At 40.3% G+C, this 26,042-nt stretch overlaps 2 long non-coding RNA genes across 2 annotated transcripts; both read right to left on the reverse strand.

Moving 5' to 3' along the window:
* Window positions 1–3,328: 3,328 nt before the first annotated feature.
* Window positions 3,329–13,672, reverse strand: LOC118611991. The gene is made up of 2 exons (XR_004954614.1): window positions 13,381–13,672; window positions 3,329–3,867 (listed from the first exon to the last, which is right to left on the reverse strand). It is a non-coding gene; the product is annotated as an uncharacterized LOC118611991 (long non-coding RNA).
* A 237-nt stretch (window positions 13,673–13,909) lies between these two features.
* On the reverse strand, window positions 13,910–26,029 carry LOC118611992. Its single transcript, XR_004954615.1, has 2 exons — window positions 25,820–26,029; window positions 13,910–13,990 (listed from the first exon to the last, which is right to left on the reverse strand). It is a non-coding gene; the product is annotated as an uncharacterized LOC118611992 (long non-coding RNA).
* Between the last annotated feature and the right edge of the window lie 13 nt (window positions 26,030–26,042).

The raw sequence follows: 26,042 nt of genomic DNA on the forward strand, positions 1-26,042 counted from the left end.
AGCTCCAAACTGGAAGTGAGGCACAAACTCTCTCTGCCTTCGGCTTTTCCTTTGATCTAACCAGGACCTCTATTGTTTCCATATTCCTTCCTCCAAGAATTCCAAGCAGTGGCTCAACTGCTCAATTGTAGTGATACCTGTTTCAGACCTCTCAACGTTGGTACTGCTCGTGCTTTTATGTATTATCTTAGTTGCAAGAGAATTCCAATTCTGGTGTCATGTTCTGCGTTTTCTCTATAAACCTCTGAGCTGTGCTTTTGAGGCCACCTCTAAACTTGAACAAATAAATGGAATCCAACATGTATGATCTTCACTTTGGACTTCTTCTCAGTGAGTTTAGGTTATAATATCCTTAGCTGGCCATGAGCTGGTAACTGTTATTTGTTGGCATGTGGGACAGAAGAACAGGCTGAATTTATACTAGTTACTGAAGACATAATTTGGAAGAAATATTTTGACAAATTACCAACACCCACTTGTTTGGCTATGATTTACCTTTTAATTATAAAAGAAGAGTGCTGAAAAATATTGCCGGCTATATTACCAGTCTCCCATTTTAGTTGTTTGGCAACCAGTCACTCTCATTTAATTCCCCAACAACCTACAGAGTAAGTATTAGAACCTCTAGGGTCAGAGAAGTGAAAGGACTTTTCTAAGGCCACCGTAGCAAGTCTTACGCTTCCTAGCTGCAGACTTGTCACTAAGTATAGAATGCTGACCAAAAACAGTCTGAAAATGACTCTGCAGCTCATTCTGCCTGCTTGGACAATGAGCTTGCAGGGACCAGAGAAGACCTCCCAGCAGAAGGGCTGCACCGAAGCCCAGCTTTCCATGAAACCGGTGTCCTGCCCACTGCAGGACTGCAGCATCCTTTGCACCTCAAGGTCCCCAGGTACTAGGCTGCTGGCTTTCCCTGAAATTCCTATGAACAGCTGGGCCCCAAACCCAGACTTTCCGAACCAAGCAGCTTAAGTATTCCCCCACTGACAAGGCAGCCTTTTATACTTGCTTTATAGATAAAAGGGCAGAAGGGGAATATTGTTCCTCTACTAGAATATAAACCCATACTATATTTTGCAGAGCACCCTCACCTATCTTTCTGTGGAACTATGGAAGACAGAGAACTCATGTCTTCTCTAAGTGATCTGCTTTTTAGGTGTTCCTTTTCCCCCAATAAAGCCTATCCCTTAACCCAAACTGGGAGAAGTTGTAGAATTCATTCCAAAACTGATGTAAAACAGGCGACAGAGAAGAGACCTAATTTGCACAACAGGCAGACAGCTACTTCTTTTATGTAGGTGGAAGGATGTACCATTCAACTGAATCTGTGTGGAGATTCAAAAATGTCAAAAACAAAGTACAATGTAAAGTTCTGCCAAGGCCAAGTTAAAAAATCAGGGCTTGTTACCATGGGACAGTTCTGATCCCTGTTCCTCAGGTCACAGTAGCCAGAAGCTAGAAATAGGATCAAGGTCAACCATCACCCCAAAATGTTTCTCTTGCTCCAGCCTTGCTTGCACTATGGGAATGTCAGTTCCCTCAACGTCCTTCAGTTTGTGTGGGAGGCTTGAGAGGATGACTCGTGTACTTGGGAATGAATCCTTTCTCCTGCCTTGACGTGCTGAGGCTGCAAATTTCTCCTGAACATTCCATCAAAACAGGTGTCAAAAGATCTGTATGCTTGCCACAGGCTGATTTCCATTTCCACATCAACTGCAGTCTGGAAGTATGCTTGGCTCAGCCCTCCCTTTCCTCACTCCCCTCCCCTCCCCACCAGAGTGGACCCAAATGAGGAATGCCATCACCCTCTAAATCCCCATGTCTCCCTTCCCCAGAAACTTCACCAAAACCTTACTGTGTGCTTTTTACTGCAACCTCCTTGGGTCATGGATACAGATCATAGGGTCAGGGCTGGGGCCAGCTGAGGGACAGACAAGGACTGTGCTAAGGTGTACCCATCCCTATTACTAACTGAATGTCCTTGAACAATCTTGTGCCTTTCTTTTTCCTTGTGATGAGTTCCCATGTCCCTGAGTTTTTTTGGTCCTTCATACACACAGATCCATAACTATCTCCCCTTCCATTTCTTCTCAAGCAAGACTGAATACTAGAGAGATCCCAGCTGAAGCTAACTAGATGGAACCCTAGTTTCCAATAACAAATGGATGCATACTTCCATTTATGTTGCTGTTCCTTCCACCAAAAAATGGAGTCTTATCTCTTCACTTCCTTGCACACGAGCTTAGCCATGTGGTTTACTTAAGCCAATGACACATTTGAAAATGTGACAGAAACAGAGGCTTGGAAAGAGCTTGTGCATTGGCGTCTGCTCTCTTTTGCATTATTTGGAACCCAGTGGCTAGTGAAAGCCTGGGGTAACTTGCTAGATGCTGCAGACACATGATGCAGTTACCCCTGTGCAATAGCCAACCACCAGACACGTGAGTGAGGCCATCCATGTTCAATCAGCTTCTGGCTGAACTGCCAGCTGACTGTAGCCACATGAGTGATTCCAAGAAGGAGCAGCAGAACCGCCACCTGAGCTTAGTTCAAACTGTCAATATAGTGAGCTACATAGTGGTTGTTTTTTCCTAAGTCACTAAGTTTTGGGGCTCTTTGTTATGCAGCAAAAAATAACTGATACATTATTCGAAAGGTAGAAGAGGGAATGTATAATTGATCAAGTATCTATAACTGATGGATGAGATCTAATCTTCAGGCACTGAAATTCTATGATTTGATGAGAACATCCCAATGTCTACAGCAAGTGCAATGCATATAATTTAAATTTCTAATTTAAGACCATATCCTCTCTTCTCTTCTATTTTATATTGTAAATCTCAGAGATATACAATGTGTGAACATAAAGAACTATGACTGGATTATCACCATACCAATTTCATTACTTCCTGACCATACTTTGTCCTGTTGCTGCCAAGGCGGTATCTTTCTTGAATTGTGTACTATTCATAAATGTTTGTTTCACATGATTCACATCCCAATCTTGGATAAAAGTTATATGAAACAAGAGTTGAGACTTATGTATACATTTTTTAAATAAAAAGATACTGAAATCTCTTGCAGTCACATACGGCTGTAAAAGAATGCAGTTGCCATAACACTAAAGGAAATTACCTTTAGGCTTCTATCCAGTACAATGCAATTTTCAGCAACTATGACAGAGGCTTTGAAAATAAGAGGTAATAATGGAAATGCTGACAAACTCTTAACTCCGACTGCTGAATAAATGGCAGAGGAAGACCAGAATAATGACACAGTGTGAATTCCCAGTGTTTTGCAAGTGACTGAGCAGGTCTTCATAATGATATTATAATTAAATTACAAACTGTTTATTTAAATAATTTCTGAAAGGAAAAAAAAAAAGCACTTTAATTTTGGAGAAGAGTCCATTTCACTTAAGTTTTTGCTTCCCATAAACAAGTCAGAGATGTCCCAGATGGGACACCACCCTGTCCTGGTTTACAGACCTGGAGTCCACCCTCGGTCACATGGAGGGAGATGCATAAGAGAGACAGATGCATTTTTATACACAGCATTTTGCACTGAGGACTGAGGTCCTGGGGTTCTGAGAACACATCCTCTTTTAACTCACTGTTCTGTGCTTTCCCCTTTCCTGGCTTTGACATAGTTTTCCCTTTGAAGCACATGTACATCAGGAAAGAGTATGGACTGTTCTCATTTATGTTGTCCCCTGCCTCCTCTACTTGCGATCCCCAGATGGCCTCAAAGTGTCTCTCCCTTCAAATATCCAGAGCTGACCCAGCAGGAAGGGCCGATTGATTTGAAGGTGCCGCTGCCCTTATTCTTTACAGAGTGTCTTCTCTTTTTATCTTGCCTTTTTTTAGCCTGAAAGACAAAGACAGAGAGAGGAGTCTTGATTTTTCTCATTAGTCTGCTCCAGCTGGTGGCCTATCCAACTTCTGAAATTATTCGTGATGCGCCATCTATTATTTGTTTAATGCTAGCATCTCATTTTATCGGTAACAGGATAAGAATTCAGTATAGAAAACTTTTGATGAACAATCATTCACACAAATAAAAATGAGGACAAGGAGAATAACTGTGATGAGCAAAACTACAGCAACAAGAAAACAGCCTGATATGCCAAGAATGTACATGAATCATGTTTTCCAAAGGTCTCATAACTTCTCTGTCTTGTAATGACGTGGAACGCCCTCCTCACCAAGTCTCTCTTGGGCTTCTTAGTTGTCCAAGGCTTACTAACATCTCACCTGAGAACGGTGGACACATAGAGCCTCAGACTTCATTTTGGGTTATCAGCTCCATCGCTTCCCCTATTCTTATTTGGGAGTTGGAGAAACAAAGATGGAGAGTATTTATGGGTTGAATTGTGTCCTCTGAAAAGATATGTCAAAGCCCTAACCCCTAGAACCTGTGAACACAACCTAATAAAAGAGTCTTTTGCAGATGTAATCAAGTGTAAAATGAGGTCATTAAGGTACCCCTAATTTTATAACTGCTACCTTCACTATAGGAGAAGATATACTGGCACAGACACAGAAAGGGAGAAGACTAACGACAGAGGAAGAGGTTGAACTGCTGCAGCTACAAGCCAGGGATTGCCAAGGATTGCTAAGGATTACTGGTCACCAGCAGCAACAAGGAACAGGCAAGGAAGGATTCTCTCCTGCAGGTTTCGGAGGGAGCACGGCACTGCTGACATCTTGATTTTGACTTCTGGCCTCCAGAACTGAGATAGTACATTTCTGTTGTTTTAAGCTAAACAACTTGTTACAGCACCCCTAGGAAATGAATACAGAGAGTTTAGGCAGATTGTCCACAATTTCGTGGCTGGTGTCTACAGAGGACCCATCAGAACAAAACCCTTGTGAGTCTCACTGCAAAGTTTCATCCATTGTCTGGAGTTTATTCCTCTGAGGTGTCACAACTCAGTTTTGTGCATGTGTTATCTCACATCTTTTATTTTTGTAAAAAATAATAAATAGAGACACTTTAAAATGGAACTGGAGCTTCCATGCCAGAGGAATTGCCTTGCTGCAAACCTTTACAATGTTACAACAAGGCAAAATTACCTTTGGGGCAACCTTGTGCCCCAAAGAACTGTTTGCAAGGATAACAAGCAAGCAGTTATTATGACTACCATACTAATGTCTACCAGACTGAAAATTAAGAACATTCTTTAGAATAAATATTGTTATGCTATCTGCACCAATTAAAATGCCTTCCTTCTATTGATGCAATTGTTCCCCTTCTCTCTCTCATAAATACCCGTTGCTTTTGTCTCCTAATCAAAACATTGAGTTTTGACCTGAATCAGTGCTTCCAGAATAGCTATTCTTTGATCTCGAATAAACGCTGTTCTCTCACTTTGAAAGGTTTTTTATTTTTAGGTTAACATTTTCATTCCAGATTTCTATAATAAATTCCCTTGAATAGATATTCCTTGTCTCCTATCCCTTTTATTTCGAAAAATTTGAAATCTGCAGATAAGTTGAAATAATACAATGAACACACATATTCCCTTCACATAGATTCCGCAATTAACATTTTGCCATGTCTGTCTCTTCACGTATGTTTATTTTTGTCTTAAACCATTTGAAAGTTGCAGCCTTCATGACATTTTGCACCTAAAAATTTTAGCATGTATCCCCTAAGAACAAAGATATTCTCCTTTATGACAATCAGATTTAAAGAACTTAATACCAATATAAAAGGATTATCTAATAAATTAAGACTATATTAAAATTTCTCCAATTTTTCCTCAAATATGCTATGATTTTTTTTTTTTTTTTGTCTTTCACAGTATTAGTATTTTTGCAGAGTCCAAGCCAACTGCCTAACAGAATGCTCTGCAATCTGGATGTCTGCTTTTCCCCTCATGGTTAGATTCTGGTTAAACATTCTTTGGTAAGAATGTTACCAAAGTGATGTTGTGTACTTCCTTCCCATTGCATCTCGTCAGGGAGAACATAATGTCAGTCAAAAATCACCATCATGGATACTGTTAGAATCACTGGTGACAGTGGTATCTGCCAGATATTCCCACTGTAAAGGTACCATTTTTCCTGTTGTAATTAATAAATAATCTGTGTGGGATATTTCAGAGAAGACTTGCTCTTAACTACTTAATACAGTGCATCTAGAGTTAAAAATAAATGTTGACTTGGTATTAGATATCACTCCATAGCTGAAATGCAACACCTAATGTGCCCTACTTAATCTACTGAATGTTTTTTACAAGAGTTGTTGGAAAGCAGGGTTTGGGAGGTTAAGGTTAAAACTAACCCTCCTCTTTCACAAACCTCCAGCCAACAAAAATCTGAAGGTCATTCTCGAGGCTTTACCAACACATGTAATATTATCCAAGTTTTGCTTAGCCAAGATTTTGACTCATTAAAATGTACACTGAAACTTAAGAAGGCATACCAAAAAAAGTTAAATATATCAAAAAGTATAACCCTATGTAGGTAACCTCAATGCTTAAAGAACAAAATTACATTAGGTAAATCAAAGGTTTGCTTCTCAACAAGTCAGTATCACAGACAGATCAAGTATCATGGATAACAGGTAGCTTGTACTATTAAACTGTCAGAGTGGCATTTTCCTTGTTGGCTACCATGAAGGGCATAAACTTGAGAACGCAAGACAAAAATAGATCTTCAAAGTCATGTCAATCATCTTTGAGGTAAAAAATACAGCTTTAATTGGAAGTTACTAATTTTGATTAGTATAATGATAAGAAAACATACCCCTAACTCCCTGAGTGAATATTAAGCTTGGTGATTACTGTGCGTAAACCAAGCCCACACTCAGTGTTCTTGTGCCATGAGAGGGGCGGCTCAGCTGTGAATTCCTGTGGGGTGTTTTCTGTATTGTTTCTCCACTAGACTGTAAGTTCCATGAAAACAAGGACTTGGTTCTGTTTGATCACTAGTGTCCAGAACAGTGTCTGGCACACAGTGGGTGTCCAACAATTACTGACTGAATAAATTAATGACTCAAAATAGTGTTCTTCAAGGTTAGGTCAATTTAATACTTCTAAGCAAGAGATATAACACTGTGACCCCTATACTCCCTTTTAATTTAATTACAAAATTTGTTACTTGGGAGCGTGTGAGTAAAGAGGGCCTTCTTAGGTTCTCAATCTCAACCTCCAACAGTTTAGCTAGTCATTTCAGGGGAGACAGGCTTCAAGGCACACTTCTATGTGCCAGATCAGGCCATGATTCTACCCCTTGAAGCCACGTATCTTTTCCTCTAATTTTTTTTGTAAAGTAAGAACCAGGAAGGATGTCCCATCCACAGTATGTTATCTCCTCCTGATATTTTCCATTGTTGAGTTGCTAAAGGTCATGGGGAAAAGGTCTGTGCATATTGTTAACAGAATATATAATTTGCTTAACATTTTTTCTCTACACAATTTTGTCTAGAAATATTTTGATACAAGATTTTGGATAATTTGCTTAAATATATGACGGTAAACCAAAATAAATGATCTGCCCTATAAATATTAGAGGGTTTTTTTTGTTGTTGCTTTTCATGCGCAGACACTTTAGTTTCAAGGAAGCTGAAATAATCAACTAGTATGCATGTTCTCTTGAATCAGGATCCTCTAGACTCAAAGATGGTAGACAGCACACAATAGAGGAGAGATGGGGCAGGAGAGAGGCTCTCCTCCTGTTGTGGCGTGTTCAAATCTAAGACCCACGGAGCCAACTGAGATTAATAATGAGCCTTTATTAGCCAGCGGGCGACTGATTCTCCCCACTAGAGAATCAGCCCCGAGCTTCCGGAGGAGGCAGCTTATAAACCCTGAAACTATGTCTTGGTGGCCTCGGATCAAGCAAGCAAGCAAGCAGATTACAAAAAGCAGAAGATGGCTGTTAGCTTGTAGCACAAAGATATACTGTTTCAGGGGGACTCCTAAATCTTGTAGCAAAAGGGGCTTCGTAGATAGTTTTGTTATCTGCACCCCAGAGGCAATGTTGTCTTTTCTCTTGGGAGCTGACGCCTGAAGATATCACTCCCTGTCTTGTCCTTGGGACTAGTTTACTGGAGAATTTTTCACTTTTACATTCCCCACTGGTTTTCAAAGGGATTTCAAATCATTGATTTCTTAACTTGGAGTGGTTGATAGTTTGTTCTGAGGACCAAGAGTTTTACTGCCTGTACCCACCCGCTTTCTGACATAGGCAGTTATCTAATTAATTATACAGGGCCCAAACAGAAGGCCCAGGAAGTCTAGAATAAGAGGGCCTGTAATGGATGTCAGGAGTGTTGTTAACCAAGGGGTGTTATTAAAAAGTCTTTCATACCAAGATTCTCCACGCTTAAATCGTTCTTCTCTGTCTTTAACCCTCTCTCTTATTAGCATTAGGCTGTCTCGTATAAATTCAGAATGGTTAGCATAAAAACAGCAAGTCTTACCTAAAGCTATACAATTAAAGCAAGATCTATGCTTTATGAACACATTAGTCTTATATGTATGAATATACAAGATTCTTATTTCATTTTATAGATTTGACACAGTTGATGCAGTAAATGAATATATCAAAACAAACAAAAGGTCTTTTAAACATGATTTCATAAAGTGTGATCTCTTTACAGTAGGGGATGCATCATGTCCTTAACAGAGGGAAGGGAAGGAGGCTTACCCAGTTTTTGCCAGTTTCTAATTTGAACTTGGTTAAAGTTTTTTTCAATGTCACGTTCATCCTTTCTACCTGGCCTGAACTCTGAGGCCTGTAAAGGCAATGTAATTTCTAATTAATTTCTAGAACCCTGGCTAAAGATTGACTGGTCTGGGTGATGAACACCGGGTTATTGTCGGACCCCAGTGTTATGGGTAGGCCAAATCGAGGCACTATTTCTGAGACTAATTTCTTTGTTACTACCTGAGTTGTCTCCTGCTTGGTGGGGAAGGCTTTAGTCCATCCTGAAGAGGTGTCAATGAACATAAGCAAGTACTTGAAGCCGAAGATACCCAGGCTGACCGTAGTGAAATCCAATTCTCAGTGCTCCCCCGGTGCCTGTCCATGAAGTCTCGTCCCTTGTTGTACTTCCTTGGAGGGCCCTGGATTCACTTGTGTGCAGATATGGCACTGGGCCAATACCTGCTTGGCTATTTGTTGCAGCCCCAGAATGTAATAGTCTCTTTTTAACAGTTTAATTAACTTTGTACCTCCTAGGTGGGTGCTCTGATGGATGAATGAGACTAGTTCCCAACCTAGGGCACTGGGTACCAGGGTGCATCCATCTGGGAGGTGGATCCATCCAGTGGGTCTTTTTATACCCTTTAGCTTTCTGCTTAGTTCAAGCTCCCCAGGGGTATAGACAGGTGATTGAGCACGTTCTGGGGGGCAGAACTGGAAGAATGTCAATAGACCCCACTGGTTTTGGGGCGGCTTCCTTTGTGGTCGGGTCGGCAAAGGAGTTGCCCCGGGCTACCTCAGTCTTAGCTCTCTGGTGACCTGGACACTGTATGGTGGCTATTTTTTAGGCAGTTAGATGGCTTCAAGGAGAGCTAGGATTTCTTCCTGATTTCCTTTCCCCCTGAGGTGAGTAATCCTCTCTCTTTATATAGTGTCCCATGAATATGTGCAGTAGCAAAAGCATACCTGCTATCTGTATAGATGTTAACTGTCTTCTCCTTAACCCATCAGAGTGCTTGGTTCACAGCAATGAGTTCGGCTCGCTGAGCTGATGTTCTGTGGCTCAGGGCCTGAACCCAGCTGATAGTCCCTCGGTAACTTCTGTAACCCCAGGGACCTGACTCCCTCTGAGACGAAGCTGCTCCCTCCGGTATACAGTGTGGCATCCAGTTGTGGCCATGGGACATCACTCAGGTCTGGTCTGAGGCAGGTTTTATGTTATCCAAGAACTCGAGACAATCATGTAATGGCCGTTGAGGGTCATCAGGCAAAAGGGTGGCTGGGTTAAGAGCAGAAGTTTTTAGGAACCGAATGTGGGGCTTATTGTTGTAAGTAGGACTTTAGTCATTTTCTTGGTCTGGGTAATATTAACTTCCTCCCAGTCGTTGAGATGTGCAGGGCTACCTTAACTAGCTCAGCCAAATTCTTGTCCTCAAAACTTCCTATCCTTTGTTACTTCTTTTTCCTAATATCTGGGGCCGACTGACAAAAGTAAGGTTTTATTATTTGCGTCCTCTGGGTCAATGGGTGTGTATAACCAGTAAGACTCTAAGAGTTGTTTTAGAAACGCTGCCGGCGATTCATCCTTGGCCTGGATGACCTTGCTTACCTTAGAAAGGTTAGTAGGTTTTTGGCGGCAGACCAGAGGCCCTGGAGCAGAAGCTGGTGATACTGATTGAGAGCCTCTTTACCTTGTTTGGTGTTGGGGTCTTAAGGTGGACAGGTGTACAGGGGGACATGGTGGACGTGGATGGATTAGTGGTGGGCTGCCCATTTGGGTCATGCACAGTCTTGGCAGCCTCTTGGAGAATTTGTTCTCATTCTTCCAAGGCAAAAAGGACATGGAGAAGCTGTTGACAATTATCTCAGGTGGGCTGATGGGTAAAGAAAATAGTCTCTAAAGGAGAGACTAGTCCCTGTGGTTTCTTTGAGAAAGAAGGGTTTTGATGTTTCCAGTTATACAGATCTTTCCTGTTATCTGAAATTCCAATTTCAATATTAAGACCAGTCAAATCATAACTATCTAATTATTGTAATAGTTCTACTGTCATGGCCTAAATTAGAGCCATGCCCTTTGCTTCTCTATAAGTCCTTTGTTTCTGAATAGTCAGGTCTATTCTTGATATTCATGACATACAATAATTTATAATAACTGAAATTATGACCGATACCATTATACAAGGACATATGACTAGTAAAGATATTGACAAATTTTTAGGAACTTTATACAATTTCTGAAACACTTGTATTAGTAACATGTATTTATAAAAATGTAACTCAAAGAAGGTTAAGCATTATTTATTACTTGACAATGCTTCCTATATAATTTAATATATCAAACAGACTGAATTAGCTTAACATTTCTTTTTACAAAGTGACAAAACCAAACCTTTGAGATTTTTCAGGTGCGCTCTGGGATGTCCCAAAGTTATTTTGAGATAAAATAAAGGATCCCATTTAGATTTTATGTTGGGAAATTTGTCATAATATCACAAGGTTTGATCACTTGATTCAATAAGATCACAGGTCATTATGAAACAATACTTAGTTATCTATTTAATCAAAGTGATAATAAAAGATTTCAAAGGTAAATATGTCTATATAAAAAACCTTAGCACTCTTAATGTTAAGAAGACTTAGTTCTTTATTTTTAATAATCAAAGACATAATAAAGACTATAAAGCACAATAAATTATTTTGGTAAGAAATAGAATCTTTGTTTCTTAAGTGTATTGCTCACAGGTAAAGAAAAATTTTTTACAATCTCTTATTAGGACCAGACTAAAAATCCAAACTCCAGTTTTGTGTCAATACACTGTTGATATTAAAATTTATTTTAAAACCTTATAATAATTATATTTAATTTTAGCCAACTTGACTATATAAAACAAGATTTTCTCTTTTCCCCTTTCCTTTATAACTTCATATATTTACCTAATTTTTTGTCCTTTATTTTCCTCTTTTGTGCCTCAAACGACTTTTAAATAACCTGAAACTATTCTAGGATAAAACTACTCTCTTTTTTCTTAAAAACACATACTTCATATCGCAAAACACATTTTATTTTCCTTGTATACTTTCCATACAGAATTTTTCCTTCACTTGTATTATTCCTAGTAATTCATTTACATATACTAGAATTTATAACTCTTAGTAGCCTTAATTTCTAGAGAAAACAATGAAGTAGGCAATTGTAAACTGTTTTATATATCAGCGTTCAATAGATTAGCAAATTTATGAATATACCAATTTTATAAATTTTAAAGGCATATATTTTTTTATAGTACAATTTTAGGAAGACTTAATTTATCTATAAGTGCATATTTCTTTCTAAACCAACCAAAGCAGAGTTCTTTTACAAATCTACCTTTCTATAAAAATAAACTCCAACCCAAACTGAAGAACCAGTTAGAAAGGAGACTCTACTATCTAGAATTCTGCCCCACAGACATTCTGTGAACCTTCTAATCAATTTCATGTTCAGTCACTCTCTAGACTCAAAACTCCAACACAAATGCACCTCCATCTCTTTACCATCCCTCAATGACATCCCTGCTTCCAATCTCTACTTACACGACCATTTTCTTACTGCTCTTCCCTGTATTAAAGGTGGAAAATTTTCAAATGGCCAACTTCTGCTTCCATTGTTTAATGTTAAACAGAGTGTTGTTCTAGGAAATATTCTGTGCAAAGATATGCTAATGTTAAGGGTGTAGTTATCCTGTGTAAAGATGTGTTAATGGCCAGCCTCAGCTTCTGTAAACCTGCTTGCTTGCTAGAGGGGTTTTGGGGTTTTTTAAGCTATTCCTTCTAGAGGCTCTAGTGGGGAGAGTCAGTCGCCAGCCGGCTAATAAAGGCTCATAATTAATCTCAATTGGCTCCGTGGGTCTTAAATTTGATCACACCACAACACCTGCTCTAATCTAAAATATAAAGAAGGATTAGCCTAACAGGCTCTTATCAGCTTTTTTAACTCTTGTATTTTCAATATTAAAAACAAACTCACTTCCATTACTGGGTAAATTATTTAAACTTCCTGCACCTCAGTTTTTTCATCTGAAAGGCTATTTGCAGGTCGAGTGACCCCTTCGATGGCTACCCTGTTCCAAATGTGAGCCAATCTAACTGGCAGAACCTCTGGAGATCAAAGGGGGTGACGCGGGACCCATAATCTTGGGCCCGCCACCTGAAGTCTTTGAAACTATTGAGGAGACACTGTGGAGGAGTAGGTCTGGACCATGGTGCTCGGAACAGCAGAGAAAGAAAATATGATACCTGTAAAAGTTAAAAAAGTTAAAGCAAGAGCCATGTGTTCCCCCGGGGACCAGTCTGGCGGGGCAGCGACAGCTAAACAGAGGGATTAATAGGCCTATGAGGATAAGAAGGATAAAGACGTGTGACATTTAGAGAGACTACAAATCTAGAAACAGACACTGGAGTGACAGAAGTGACTGACAAACACACAATAGACAACAGGCCCCGGAGCAAACAGACCAGTTCAGAAACCAGGTCAGGATTTGACCAGACTAGGGAAGTTGTGCTGCGGTCCATCCTTCCACTAGTTCCTGGGGCCCACAGACGGACGGCTCTAAACCGAGACTTAGATATACCCTAGGGCTTACTGGCAGACAGGTCTAAGCAAGGCTCAGACACCCTAGGGCTTACAGATAGGTTTAAGCCTAGACTTAGACTGTACCACAGGCAGACAAGACTTAGACGTACTCACTAGTGAGACTGATTTAGGTTCAGGTGGCTCGTGCCCAATTCTCAGTAAAATTTATCCTCCGGCCTCCTGGGCTGAGATTGTCCAGTGTCTGGAGCTGAGGAACGTCTCTCAGGGGCCGTCCCCTGGACGGGGCAGGTCTTTGTCCAAGGTGGCCAAGATCGTGGGTCTTAGGAAATCTGCCCCCGCCCCAGAGAGATCTCGCTGGGGCCTCCAAATGCTGTGGCCTGTTCAAATCCAAGACCCATGGAGCCAATTGAGATTAATTATGAGCCTTTATTAGCCGGTGGGCGACTAATTCTCACCACTAGAGAATCAGCCCCGAGCTTCCGGAAGAGGCAGCTTATAAAACCTGAAACTATGTCTTGGTGGCCTTGATCAAGCAAGCAAGCAGATTACAAAAAGCAGAAGATGGCTGTTAGCTTTCAGCACAAAGATATATTGTTTCAGGGGGAATCCTAAATCTTGTAGCAAAAGGGGCCTGGTAGATAATTTTGTTATGTGCACCCCCGAGGCAATGTTGTCTTTTTTCTTGGGAGCTGACGCCTGAAGATATTACTTCCTGTCTTGTCCTTGGGACTAGTTTACAGGAGAATTTTTCACTTTTACACTCCTAGAAGAAAATAACAATAATAAAAATTAAAATATAAGAATAGTACTTTGTCCTTGCTGCATGCTTATTACTTTTGTTTACAACAGTTCTATGGAGTAACAACTATTATTCCCACTGTAGATAAGAGGAAACTGAGACTTAGCAAGGTTGTGATTTGATGGCAAGGTGTCAAGCAAGGAAATGAACAGAGCATATATGATCTTGGAGACCTCTTACTTTACCATTCACAGGGATAGTTTCCAAGTACACAGTAGATTGAGAGCCGGTTATTTAAAAGCATCGGTTATTTAAAAGCGTCGTCTGCCAAGTTTTCAAGGAAATCTTTGATCATTTCTTAAAGTACTTATGCTAGGAGGAACTGAGGGGAGATAACTCCTATAAGATCTCTGCCCCAGAGTTCGAATAGGAGAATTCCTTTACTGTTGTTAAACATCTTTTGATATTATTCATTTCTTATATCATCTCTCTCATTCTCCTTGAATACCTCTTCAGACATGAAACATCCCTAAATTTATGGATATAGTTCAATTCCTGAGAGGCAGAAAGAAAAAAAGCTTTGCTACTGTAGAAGAGATGTACAAGGGACACTGGGCACAGCCAGCCTTCAGTGTGGACATATTAAATATTACCACTGACTTGCTTAGACTCACAGATCCAATGGCTCACTGTTTCTTTCGTCCGCTTGAGAAAAATCAACAGTGGGGGAGGGGGAAAGACCTCCCCTCCCCTTTATTTTTTAACCTAAGGCTTAGAAAGAAGTAGGAGGTTTACATTCATCAAGCCTAATTTTATTTAAATTTTCTAAGATTTTACTGGGGGCAGGGCAGTTCTTTCTGGCAGCAGCAGCTCTCCCAAACTACAGTTCATATTCTGTACCACTACGGGCACAGGTTTTCTCTTAGATCCACCTTCCCCCACACTTCCCCAGACATATACAAAAATATTCAAAACCAGTTTTAAAAAGCAAGCATCTATTTTTTCTTTCTCGCAAATTAATTTCCCCTTAAAATAGATGTGATTAAACTGCTGACAGGCAAATAGCAGGAACTACTTTATACAGGAGCATCTCTCTTCCCACTACAGCTTAAACGCAACCATTTAAATAAGGGTGCCAAACTTTGGGATTTCAAGGACCCACAAATGAATGAAAATGCAGACTGATTGGAGGTTGACAAGTTTTACTTTGCAATTAAAAAAAAATACTAATACATATTATCATTATGACTTCTTAAGGGACAAGGTAATGTTGTGGTGTGATCAAATCCAAGACCCACGGAGCCAATCGAGATGAATTGTGAGCCTTTATTAGCCAGCTGGGGACTGACTCTCTACCAAGCAGGGTTAGAAGAGATCAGCCCCGAGCTCCCAGAAGAGGCAGTTTATATGGCCACCAGCACATCTCTGAGCAGATCGCCACAACCTGGTTAACAGAATTAGAAGTAAATATTTAATACTGGCTTACTGGAAAATTGTCCGCCCATAACAGTAACAGAAAAAAATGTAAGTACATAATTTCAGACTAAAGAATTTTTTTTTTAAGTCGTAAAGGTAGTTTCTGGAATTCAGTTTATTCATAGAAAAAAACCCATCTTGTTCTTCGCCCCCCGCCCCCAACTCTGCCACAAGTCAGTGAAAATTCTATTAGAAACTACCACTGGTCCTGGGGCCTACATCTGGAGACCACTGATCTAAGAGAAGTCTTTCTTAATATCTCCATATCTTCTGTATTCACCATGAGGCAGAAATAATCCCCTTCTCCTTTCTACTAAAGCATTTTGTAAATACTTCCGTTATAGCATTTGGTTTCATTATTATTTCTGTTAATGTTTATCTAGCAGCTAGACAACAAGTTCTTAAAGGCATAAAGATTTTCTTAACCCTTTTATCCATCCACAGAACATAGAGCAAAGCCTAGAAACACAGCAAATGTTCTAAGTGTACTTATCAAATTAATTTGTACGTGAGTCAAATGCAAAGAGTAAGTCCTATCCTGAGATAAAACTGATGATTGTATTTGTAAAATGACATACCACATTAGACAGTGGACCGTGGAGGGAGGTCCCAGACATATAAAGAAAGTTATAAAAACATTCTGAGACAGGACGTCATTTGTGAAATTCTTAATGTTTTAGCAGGAAATTAAATTGAGATGGAACATCACTTGTAAATTCTTAATCTTTTAGCAGGAAATGAAATGGGACATCTCTTACAAAGTTAATCTTTTTAGTAAACCTAGTTAAGTTTTCTTCCCCCCTTTCTTTGGAAAAAGGTTCTCTCCCTCAAATCTTGGTAATTGCCCTAGGGACTCAGATCCTCTGGCTACTGATAAGGGTCATCAACCCCTTGTTAAGCAGAAATGATGTTAAGCCAGGCAGGGCCCTTAGAGTGGGGGGCGGGGCGGACTTTAAGCCAAAAGTCTTTCTTTTTACTCTTTAAGAAACGAATTAACCAAGCCTGTTTCCCTTTACTCACTTAATAGGCAAATCAATAATAGAAATTATAGACGTATGATTTAAATAATGAGTTTCCTTGTCTAGGGACTGAGGTGGCACTTCAGCAGGAAACCCAAGACCCCAACCTGACTGAGGCAGAAAGGGAAAGAGCCCCATGAAACCCCTGTAGGCAGGGACTATGGCCATTCTCAGCAGGAACCAGATATGGAAGAGACCTCCCATCCTTCAACATCCATACTCATAATAAGGGGGTTCATGGCTCTTAGAAAAGAGGTAGACAGGAAAGTTAGGGGGTTTCGGGTCTGCCTGCAAAGACAGTGAGGTCATCCTATCTTAGAAAGGGTCCGCCCTAATTAGCCCACAATTAAGCAAGCCAGAACACATTTACTTTTACTCAAAGAAACCAGTAGGCAGAGATTTAGGTACCAGTTTAAGCCAGGCAAGACCCCAACAACCTTCAACTAGCCTAAGTTTCATTATACCATCATTATACTACGATGCATATGCCCAGAAGTTCATTAATATCATTATAACAGATTGAATTCTGGGAACAAACATGCGCAGAAAGCAAAATGATAAATCACCGAGTCTTGTCAATTTTAGTTGTCAACCAAGGAAGCTCACTCCTCTAAGAAAAGTAACCGCCCACAGAAAACAGGGATAAACACCCCTGGAGGCTTTGTTACCAAGCCTTTTGAGTCACATTTCTCTCACTCAGGCCCACTTCCACTTCTGGAAGTGTACTTTCTCTTCTAATAAAACTTTTCTTTTCTGCTGTACTTTGGTGTCTTGCTCAATTCTTTCTGCGAGACATCAAGAACCTGGACAAACATGCTGGGAGAGGACCCCACCCTCCAGTAACAATTCTAATACCACTGGCACACAGCAATGACTTGCAAATTTAAACTGAAGTTGAAATAACTAGTCAGCACCATTGTTCTCAAAAATAACCTCGGCTTAGAAACTTTTTTAGCTGAGTTGTGTTTAAACATGAACAATGACATCGATTTATACATACTCCAAATGAAAATGGGATTTCCGGATGCAGAAAAGAGTGAGAATCATCAAAAGGTAGGGAACAGCCAGCAGGAAATGAGATTCTCTGTGTTTATTTATCCAGGTGGTTTATTGGTAAGTCATGGATCTGTGATCTGATGACTGAACACTGGGCCTGCAGTTCCCTGAATCCAGGAAAACACCATGTCCTAATGTATTTCCCTGACAAAATCTGGCTATAGTTCAGCTATGTGGTAAAATATGTTTCATAAAAATATCTTTATGGATTTTCTCAATACATTGACAAATGAGGGGTGAAATCTTATGAGAACCAGAATCACAAAAAAACTTTTATCCTTTATACACATATATCTCCCATGAAGAACAGAAAAAGTAAATTGAAATTATAATTATTTTTTGCACTACCAAATTCAGAGAATGTAAATATATAGTATGGTAGCCATTATTTTAATTTCTTAGTGGTATCAAAAAGTTAATTAAATTATCTGAAAGTTAGAGTTGTCTTGTATTTACTTTTAGTAGTGATTAAATAGAGCTATGAAGCTACACAAAGTTTTTTGGATGAAACTATGGCAGCTTTGGGAATTGTTCGTGCTCATTCACTCAATCTTCAAGATGAAAGAAACAGAAACAGCTCTGGGGACTGAACTTGTGCAAGTTTGAATTCAATGCTTTTGTAAAACCATCAACATGCAGGCTCATCTACATTACTTATTGTGGTCTGCAGCCTCCAAGATGGCCTCTAATGATCCCCCACCCCTGGCATTCATGCCCTGGTGGCGTTCCCTTCCAAATTCACTAGGGTTAGTTTGTGTGACCAATAGGATAATACAGAAGTGATTACATGATACTTCTGAGATTAAGGTATAAAAGACATTGGAGCTTCCATCAGTGTCTCTCTCAGATCACGTGCTTTGAGGAAAACCAGCTCCTGTGTTGTGAGAAAACCTATAGGACACTCAGGCAGCAAGGAACTGAAATGTTCTGTCCACGGACATGGGAATGTGCTGGAAGTAGAATTTTCAGCCCCAGGGAAGCCTTCTAACAGCAGACACAGGTGACAGTTTGGCCGCAGCCTCATCAGACCTCAGCCAGAACTACCCAGCTACACTGCTTCTAGACTCCTGACTCTCAGAAACCGAGAAAATGTTTATTGTTTTAAACTGCTTATTTTGGGGGCGATTTGTTACTCAGCGATAGACAAGTAATATACCCACTGTGATCTTGCTAAATTAGAGAGAGTGAATCTCTGCTTCCTCATTTATAAGGTGGAGACTAACGTAAATAGGAACATATTTATACTTGTTCACCTTCATTCCAGAATGAATTTATGACTACTTTCAGGAATGCATAAAATATAGGACAGCATAAATTAAAAGAGGATAGAAAAACAAAGGTGGGATATAAAAAAAGAAAAAATGGGAGGAAGGCTAAAAATAATACATCACACAACCCTGTAACTATGCCACAGTTCTAGCTCTGAAACTTTTGGTAATAACTCCAACCTCCTCCACCCACACACAGACACAGTCAGTTATTTATTCAGTTCAGAGTCCAACAATTAAAAAAATAAAACCCAATTACTTAAAAGAGACATATGATTATCCTTAGTACTAACATGGAGGAGAATCTCCTTGGGCTCTGCCCTAAAGCAGATCCCATGTAGAGTACAGTTGAGGCCTTTGCACCCATAGATACATGCATGGTGTCTCATACCACAGGCCCATATTGGGCTCTCACATAATAGTACCTGCTGTTACTACTACCAGTTGAGGCACAGTATTACCAGTATTATAGCTCATCTCTAAAAATTAATTGCCCTTCCCAGGCTAATACTGTTCACTTTCCAGCCTCACAAAAATTAAGAACAGCCAATTTTCAGCCATGAACTTAATGGAAAGTTTTGGAAAATCCTAGATATTCCAAATATTTCCCCCATACTCCTTCAAAGTCGATAAGAACCCCAGTGGACATAAATGTTCACCCTCATGGTCATCCAAGCACAAAATTTGGGGCCTCTTTAATACCCCTTCCTTTTTACCCTTTCTTACTTTCCTAGTCACCAAGTCCTGATGTTTTTAGTAATGTCTTTTCTGCCTGTTCCCTTCTTTATAATATCGCTTCCATTGCCTAGCTCAGACTTGTAACTCTTCACTCCCAGATTTAGGTAACAGTCCTGTCTTAGCCAGTTCAGGCTGCCATAACAAAATACGATAGCCTGGATGGCTTAAACAAACTACCGACATTTATTTTTCTGTTTCGGAGACCAAAAAGTTGAAGAGCAAGGTACTGGTCACTTCTGTTCCCTGGTGAGGGTGCTTTTTCCTGGCTTGCAGACAGCCCCCTTCTCTTATACATCCTTGCATAAGGGGGCAGGGCAACTTTCCTGTGTCTCTTCTTATAATAGCAGTAGTCTCAACACGAGGGCCCTATTTTCAAGACTTCATCTAAACCTAATAACCTCCGAAAGGCCCTACCTCCCCATACCATCACACTGGGAATTGGGATTTCAACATAAAGAATTTGAAGAGGGACACAATTCGGCAAGGTCGACAGTCATTCCCAATCTAGCCTGATAGATATGACTGTCAGAATACTTTTTCTCTCCTTTCATAACGACTTAGTCAAGTGTCAACCTGGTCCAAACTAAAGGAAATCAAGACCCCGCCTCTTGTCTCACCCCTAACTCCCGTTCTTCATCCAACACGGCTCTTCTACTAGGATTCGTTCCTTCTCTTCTCTGGGCCTTTCTATACTGTAAAACCTAGAACGCACGACACCACCTCTGTCCTCCAAAATCCTGTAGCACAAACTCAAATGGCTCATACTGGGGCTTGTTGCATACTGTCTTGCATTGTCTGTTAATTTTTTATTTTTTATATCTAAGCTCTCTACCCATAAGTTTTCTTTGGGGTAAAGATACTTTTATTATTTGTTTTCATATTATTCATGTTATTCATATTTTCTCAAAATAAGTATATGAATGAATGAACAGTGTTAAGGCAGAAAAGCACTGTGGTAAGCAGAATGTCCCTCCCTAAAAGATATCTACACCCTAATCCCCAGAACCTGTAAATTTGCTAAATTAACAGGTGGAATTAGGGTTGCTAATCAGCTGACTTCAAAATAAAAAGGTTATCCTGGATTATCACAGCCTACCTAATGCAATCACAGGGTTCTTTAGAAAGGAAAGCAGAAGAGATCAGAGTCAGAGAGTGATCTGTTGATGCTACATTGCTAGGTTTGAATATGGAGAAAGGAGCCATGAGCAAGGAAAGTGGGCAGCTTCTCATCTGGTTAAGGCAATAAAAACCCCCAGATTCTCCCCTAAAGCCTCCAGAACAAGATGAAGCTCTGCCGACACCCTGATTTTAGCCTATTGAGACCCATGTCTGACTTCTGACCTCCAAACTGTAAGTTATGTGTATCATTTGAAGCCACTAAATTTGTGGTATTGGTATAGCGACCATTTAGGGGACTCATTTAGGTGTTACCACTTGGTACTATATGCCAGCCATCATTTGGCATTTTCATTTAATTATCATTAATCCTAATAACACATCTTCAATTTTGAAAACATTGAGGCTACTGGGTAAATCTGGAAAGATTACCCAGCTAGTAAGAAGCAGAGCTAGGATTTGAACTCAGATCTGACTCCAATTCATACTCATTTCACAAAACCATGATGCCTTAAGTAGGGATAAAATCACAACCCAGATATTGTGCCTGATTAATACTCTAAATATTCTGATTAGACATCCAGAGCTTATTGTTCCTAACAGAAACTGGATATATAACTCAGTAACTATTATTAACATTCCTCTTTAATTTTTATCTTCTTTCTCTCAAACTTTTCTCTCTTCCATTGAGACTGCTTAAAAATAAAACACTCTAAAATAAACATAATCCCTAGCTTTAAACAGATTGTTTTGTATCATACAACCAACTATAGTTTATTACTAGCACGTGAATTGACTACATCAGGTATTTATCTACAGATATTTATAATATCTGGTTTCTAAGGAAAATAAGCTTTTATAGCCAACAACTAGTTTTTCTGGAAAAAACATAACCAAACCCTGTAGGACTCTGCCAAGAGTGGTCAGTCAGTGGTGATACACTCATTGAGCTGTGCAAAATGTATTGTTGGTCACAGACACAATAAGCCTGGGTGGAAATTCTGCAATTACAAGAATATAGTTTGCCCTCAAATCCATAATGAAAATGTGAAACTTTCTTTCTACAATTCTTTAATTATCACAAAGCACTCAGCTATTGCAATATGCCCCTTTTGTCATTTGTAATGAGTTCATTCATTATTCAGTGTGTAGTAGTCACTATAACATAGTGCCTTAGGGCAAATGGTTCTTCTGCTTCCTACTTATGTGATTCTGGGGCAACTCACCCTGAGACTATTTCCTCCCCTGTGAAATGGATATAAGAATAACACCTAACTCATGAGTATTATGAGGATATACTAAGGCAATGCACTTAGAACAAGGGTGGAATAAAGCACTCACGGCCTGTTAGTCCTCTCTATATGCCAAGCCATGGGTTTATATCAGTGCACAAAAGAGACATGATTCCTGTCCTTGAGAAGCATACACAAACATACACAAACACACACACACACACACACACACACACACACACACACTAGTAGTTAAAGTGTACAGGTAAACAAGGAATGTTAGTTTTTAAGAAGTGTTTCTTTTTGATTTCATAGCATAGGGGGCCCTGCTGAAGTCTCCTGATTGGCATCACCTGCTTCAGAGGCGCCCATGACCTGGCACTTATTGTAAAAAGTGCTCTAGACCCACCCCAATAACTTGGTTTCCCTGAAGGCCTTCTTTCACCTTTTACCCTCTGCATTTGGGGGAGTCTATTTACAGAATTACACTGAAAATTAACCTTGCCAGAATACCCAATGGCTAGAAATACCACCCCCATGCATGTCTTCCTTAGCATTTGATGATACACCCCACTAGCAAGTAAATAAAGCTTATTTTTTCCCCTTGAACAAAAGTTATCTTATGAATTCTGAGAACAGATTACTTTAAAAATATTAAATGAGACAAATGTGAAAGCACTAACGCAGCCTCTGGCCCACAAGAGATGAGCTAGAATACCTATTGTTTCTTTCTTATAAATGATTTGTCATTCTCAGTGCAGGCTCCAAGTACCTTAAGTTTCAAAAAAGTAACAATCATCACTGGGATGGTAATAAAACAGGAACCTATCACTTAAATACTTTATAATTACTTGCTGATGTCGTATCCAATATCTGTTGGGAAGCAGAAGCTAAAGAGGAGTGTGGTAGGCCAGCCTCACTTCCCTCTAATTGCTAACTTTTGCAAAGGCCATAATGAAGTCACTAACCATCAGGCAGGCAGTATGTCAAATCTACATGCAGGTCTATTTTAAACTTTCTGGACCATCTCCATGTTGTCACAGCTAACAATATCCCCAAGGGTTTTATCACCTACCCACAAAAACAGCAGACAGAAATGGTTAAGCACTTGCTCATTTCCAAGTTTATTCTAGGGCAAGAAAATGACTCCGTGCTCATGGTCTTATTCAGGAACTGTCTTTGCATTTTAACACAGAAAGCACGTGTGTAGACAAAATAGGCATTTTTGCACAGTGTTTTCTTTGAACCATACTATTTTTGAAGCCCCTTTCTCTCTCCTTGCCTGCTCTTCTCTACAACAATCTTGGGATTTTTCAGTGCTACTTTTCTATACCTTCCAATGCTGAAGTGTGAACAGGTGTTCTGGGGACAGAGCAGCAAACCCAAGGTCTTGCTGCAGCCCTGGCCAGATGGCCATGTGATGACAAACAGTCCTTTTTAAGCAAGCCTATTGGGTGGTGAAACAGAGCACCAACTAAAGAGAGGAAGCCAGGCCAGAGGAAGACAAGGTTGAGATGTTAAAGAATCACACACCCCCACCCCCATCCCCAGGTGGTACAAGCAGTTATAGTCTCTGCAGAACTAGGACTTTATTTATAATATACATATTATGGAATCATACAACTTTGCAATTAAATAACAAAACTTACACCTCTAAATGAGTATTTCAAAGTTATTACTTTGGGGAGCCTTTATTCTGATTCCAGAAATACCTTGGCATTGTCTTCAATACTCATGACAAATTATTTTGACTATATTTAGTGGTAGCAAATACCAGATATTTGAGAGTGACTCTTATTTTCAGAAACAGCCAGGTCTTTCAGAACCAAGATTCTTAAGATGGAGGAATCAATACTATTTTGGTATAAAAACCAAGGTGCTAGTTATAGTAAAACAAGTTAGAGTTTCCTGTGCAGATCCAAAAATATTTGTAAAGATAATTTTAAAAGTGCTCTGAATAATGACAATGTTGGTGTGGCATAAGGTACATGTTACCAAGGTGACAACTTCAAAGAGGCCATTGACAAAGTTGCACAGTCAGCGCTCTGGATCCATGGGTTTTGCATTCGCGGATTCAACCAACAGTGTATTGAAGAGTATTTTTCATCTGCAGAATCTGTAAATGCAGAGTGCTGACTGTATGCAGTTCTCTTTATATAAGAGACTTGAGCATCCTGAGATTTTGGAATCCACAGGGGATGTAGGGTGTCTGGAATTAATCCCCTGAGGATACTGAAGGATAACTGCATACATTCTGGAGTACCATTACTCTATTTCTGCAATCATTATGAAAAAGTTTATAGACAAGAGACAAGCCTAGTATAAATAACATCATTTCTGAGTCCGCAGGCAGAAACTCTTAAAATAATAATCCATTCTTAGCTTTAGTTAACTAGTCTCCATGTCTGCAGAGTAGGGCAGTGACACTTCTTATGTAAATTAAATTGATATCATCAGGTTCTAAGACTGTCCAGTATTAATATCTGATAACAGATTTCACTTGGTGGTGTGGGTCTCCTACTCTCTAGGAGTCCTTAATCTAAGAGACACAATGACCTGGACACATGTCTATAATATTACTACCTCCTGCTTTGTACTTTCTTAGCATGACAGATATTTATATAAACTCACTTAATGAAACCCTGTTACTATTTTTATTCTTATCATCCATATGAGAGAACTGAGCCAGAAGGAAGTTGCCCAAGACCAAACAATAAACTGCAGAGATGAGGTTGGAACCATAGCAATCTGGCTCCAGCTACGCTCTAACAATATATCAACCATATACTGCCTCTATGAGACACGAGAAAGTCAGATACATAAATCAAACACTCAAGAGAAAAAAGGACAATGAAGAAGACAAATTTATGGGAAGTTCATTTGAGAAGTAGAAAGAGTAGAAAGTAGAAATGAGGTAGATGGACCCGTGTAAACTGGGATGAAGGCCACATAGAGTAGCCAGCCACAAGAGTTCAACAGAAAACCTGGGGATGGACAAAAAGGCCCTCCTCTCATTTATTTAGAGACAAGAGGAAGCTGGAAAGATCTGGGGGTCAATGAAGAACCAGTTTTTAGCACTGTTTTCTGTTCTTCCTTGAATACATAAAAATCAGATTATATAAGATTAATAAAAATAAAACTCCACAATACTGGTAAGATGAGTGTTTATACCAGACCACATCACTTTGTGAACTTCGCTGTTGGCAAATACGTTTAATAAATCAAAGTAAACTCAGTGTGTGAAGTTTCTAGAACTTAGTATCAATGACTCAGTTCACTTGAAGAGGGGAAATGTGTGGAAGGAGGCAAGTGAAAAAGCCCTTGAGATGTCTTTCCTTTAACCACAGAGTGCAAACGCCTCCCTAAATCTAACCTCATCTCACAGAAGCGGAAACTAAGTCTCATAAAGCGGAAATGACTTGGATTAAGATCTTGTGATTCCAAGTCGAGTGCTCTTCCCACTTCTGAAAGCTAATTCTACCCCCTTTTAACTATTCAGGGCAAACGACACAATACTTATTTCAAAGCCATTCGGAGAACATAAGCACACACCTACAAGGGAAAGAATTCCTTCATCACTACTTCCTCTTGCTGTAGTTTAGACACGCTCCCGCCCTCTGCTCCCCGCGCCAGGACCTGAGAGGTGTCCAAAAATATCGAATGAATGGGGCAACACTCTTGGGATGCTGTGCCTTAGATTCTACCGTGGGGCGGCAGGGAACTTAGTTTCCGGTTGGGCGGGGAGCCGCCCCCACAGCCTACCGCTAGAAGCCTGAGCACACTAGCGAGGCGCGCGGGAAGCACGGCCGGTGCCCTGCCGAGGTGCCAGGCATTCGCGAAAGCCCGCTTGGCAGGGAGCAGCTGGTGGCCGGCGCCCCACCTGCGGTGGGCTGCTGGGGCCGGCCCCGGTGCTTCCCCCTATCTGGCTCCCGACAACCCCCCACCAACCTCGTCTTTGCCTGACAGCCCCGCAGGTCCCTGAGCCACAGCGCCGCGCAGCCCCACCTTCCACCGCACCTCCGGGCTCTGTCACGTGAGGCGTGCCCTTGGAACCAATGAGTGGCTCGTGCCGAATGGAAGGGATTGTCTGACCCTTGTGACGCCACAAAGCTGGCGGGGAGCTTACAGCTCTTCCGTCCCTGCACCCCAGCAGCCAGCCGCTCTCTTCCCC

The sequence above is a fragment of the Rousettus aegyptiacus genome, unplaced genomic scaffold (genome assembly GCF_014176215.1).
Source record: "Rousettus aegyptiacus isolate mRouAeg1 unplaced genomic scaffold, mRouAeg1.p scaffold_m13_p_15, whole genome shotgun sequence".
In the NCBI taxonomy this organism is placed as follows: Eukaryota; Metazoa; Chordata; class Mammalia; order Chiroptera; family Pteropodidae; genus Rousettus; species Rousettus aegyptiacus.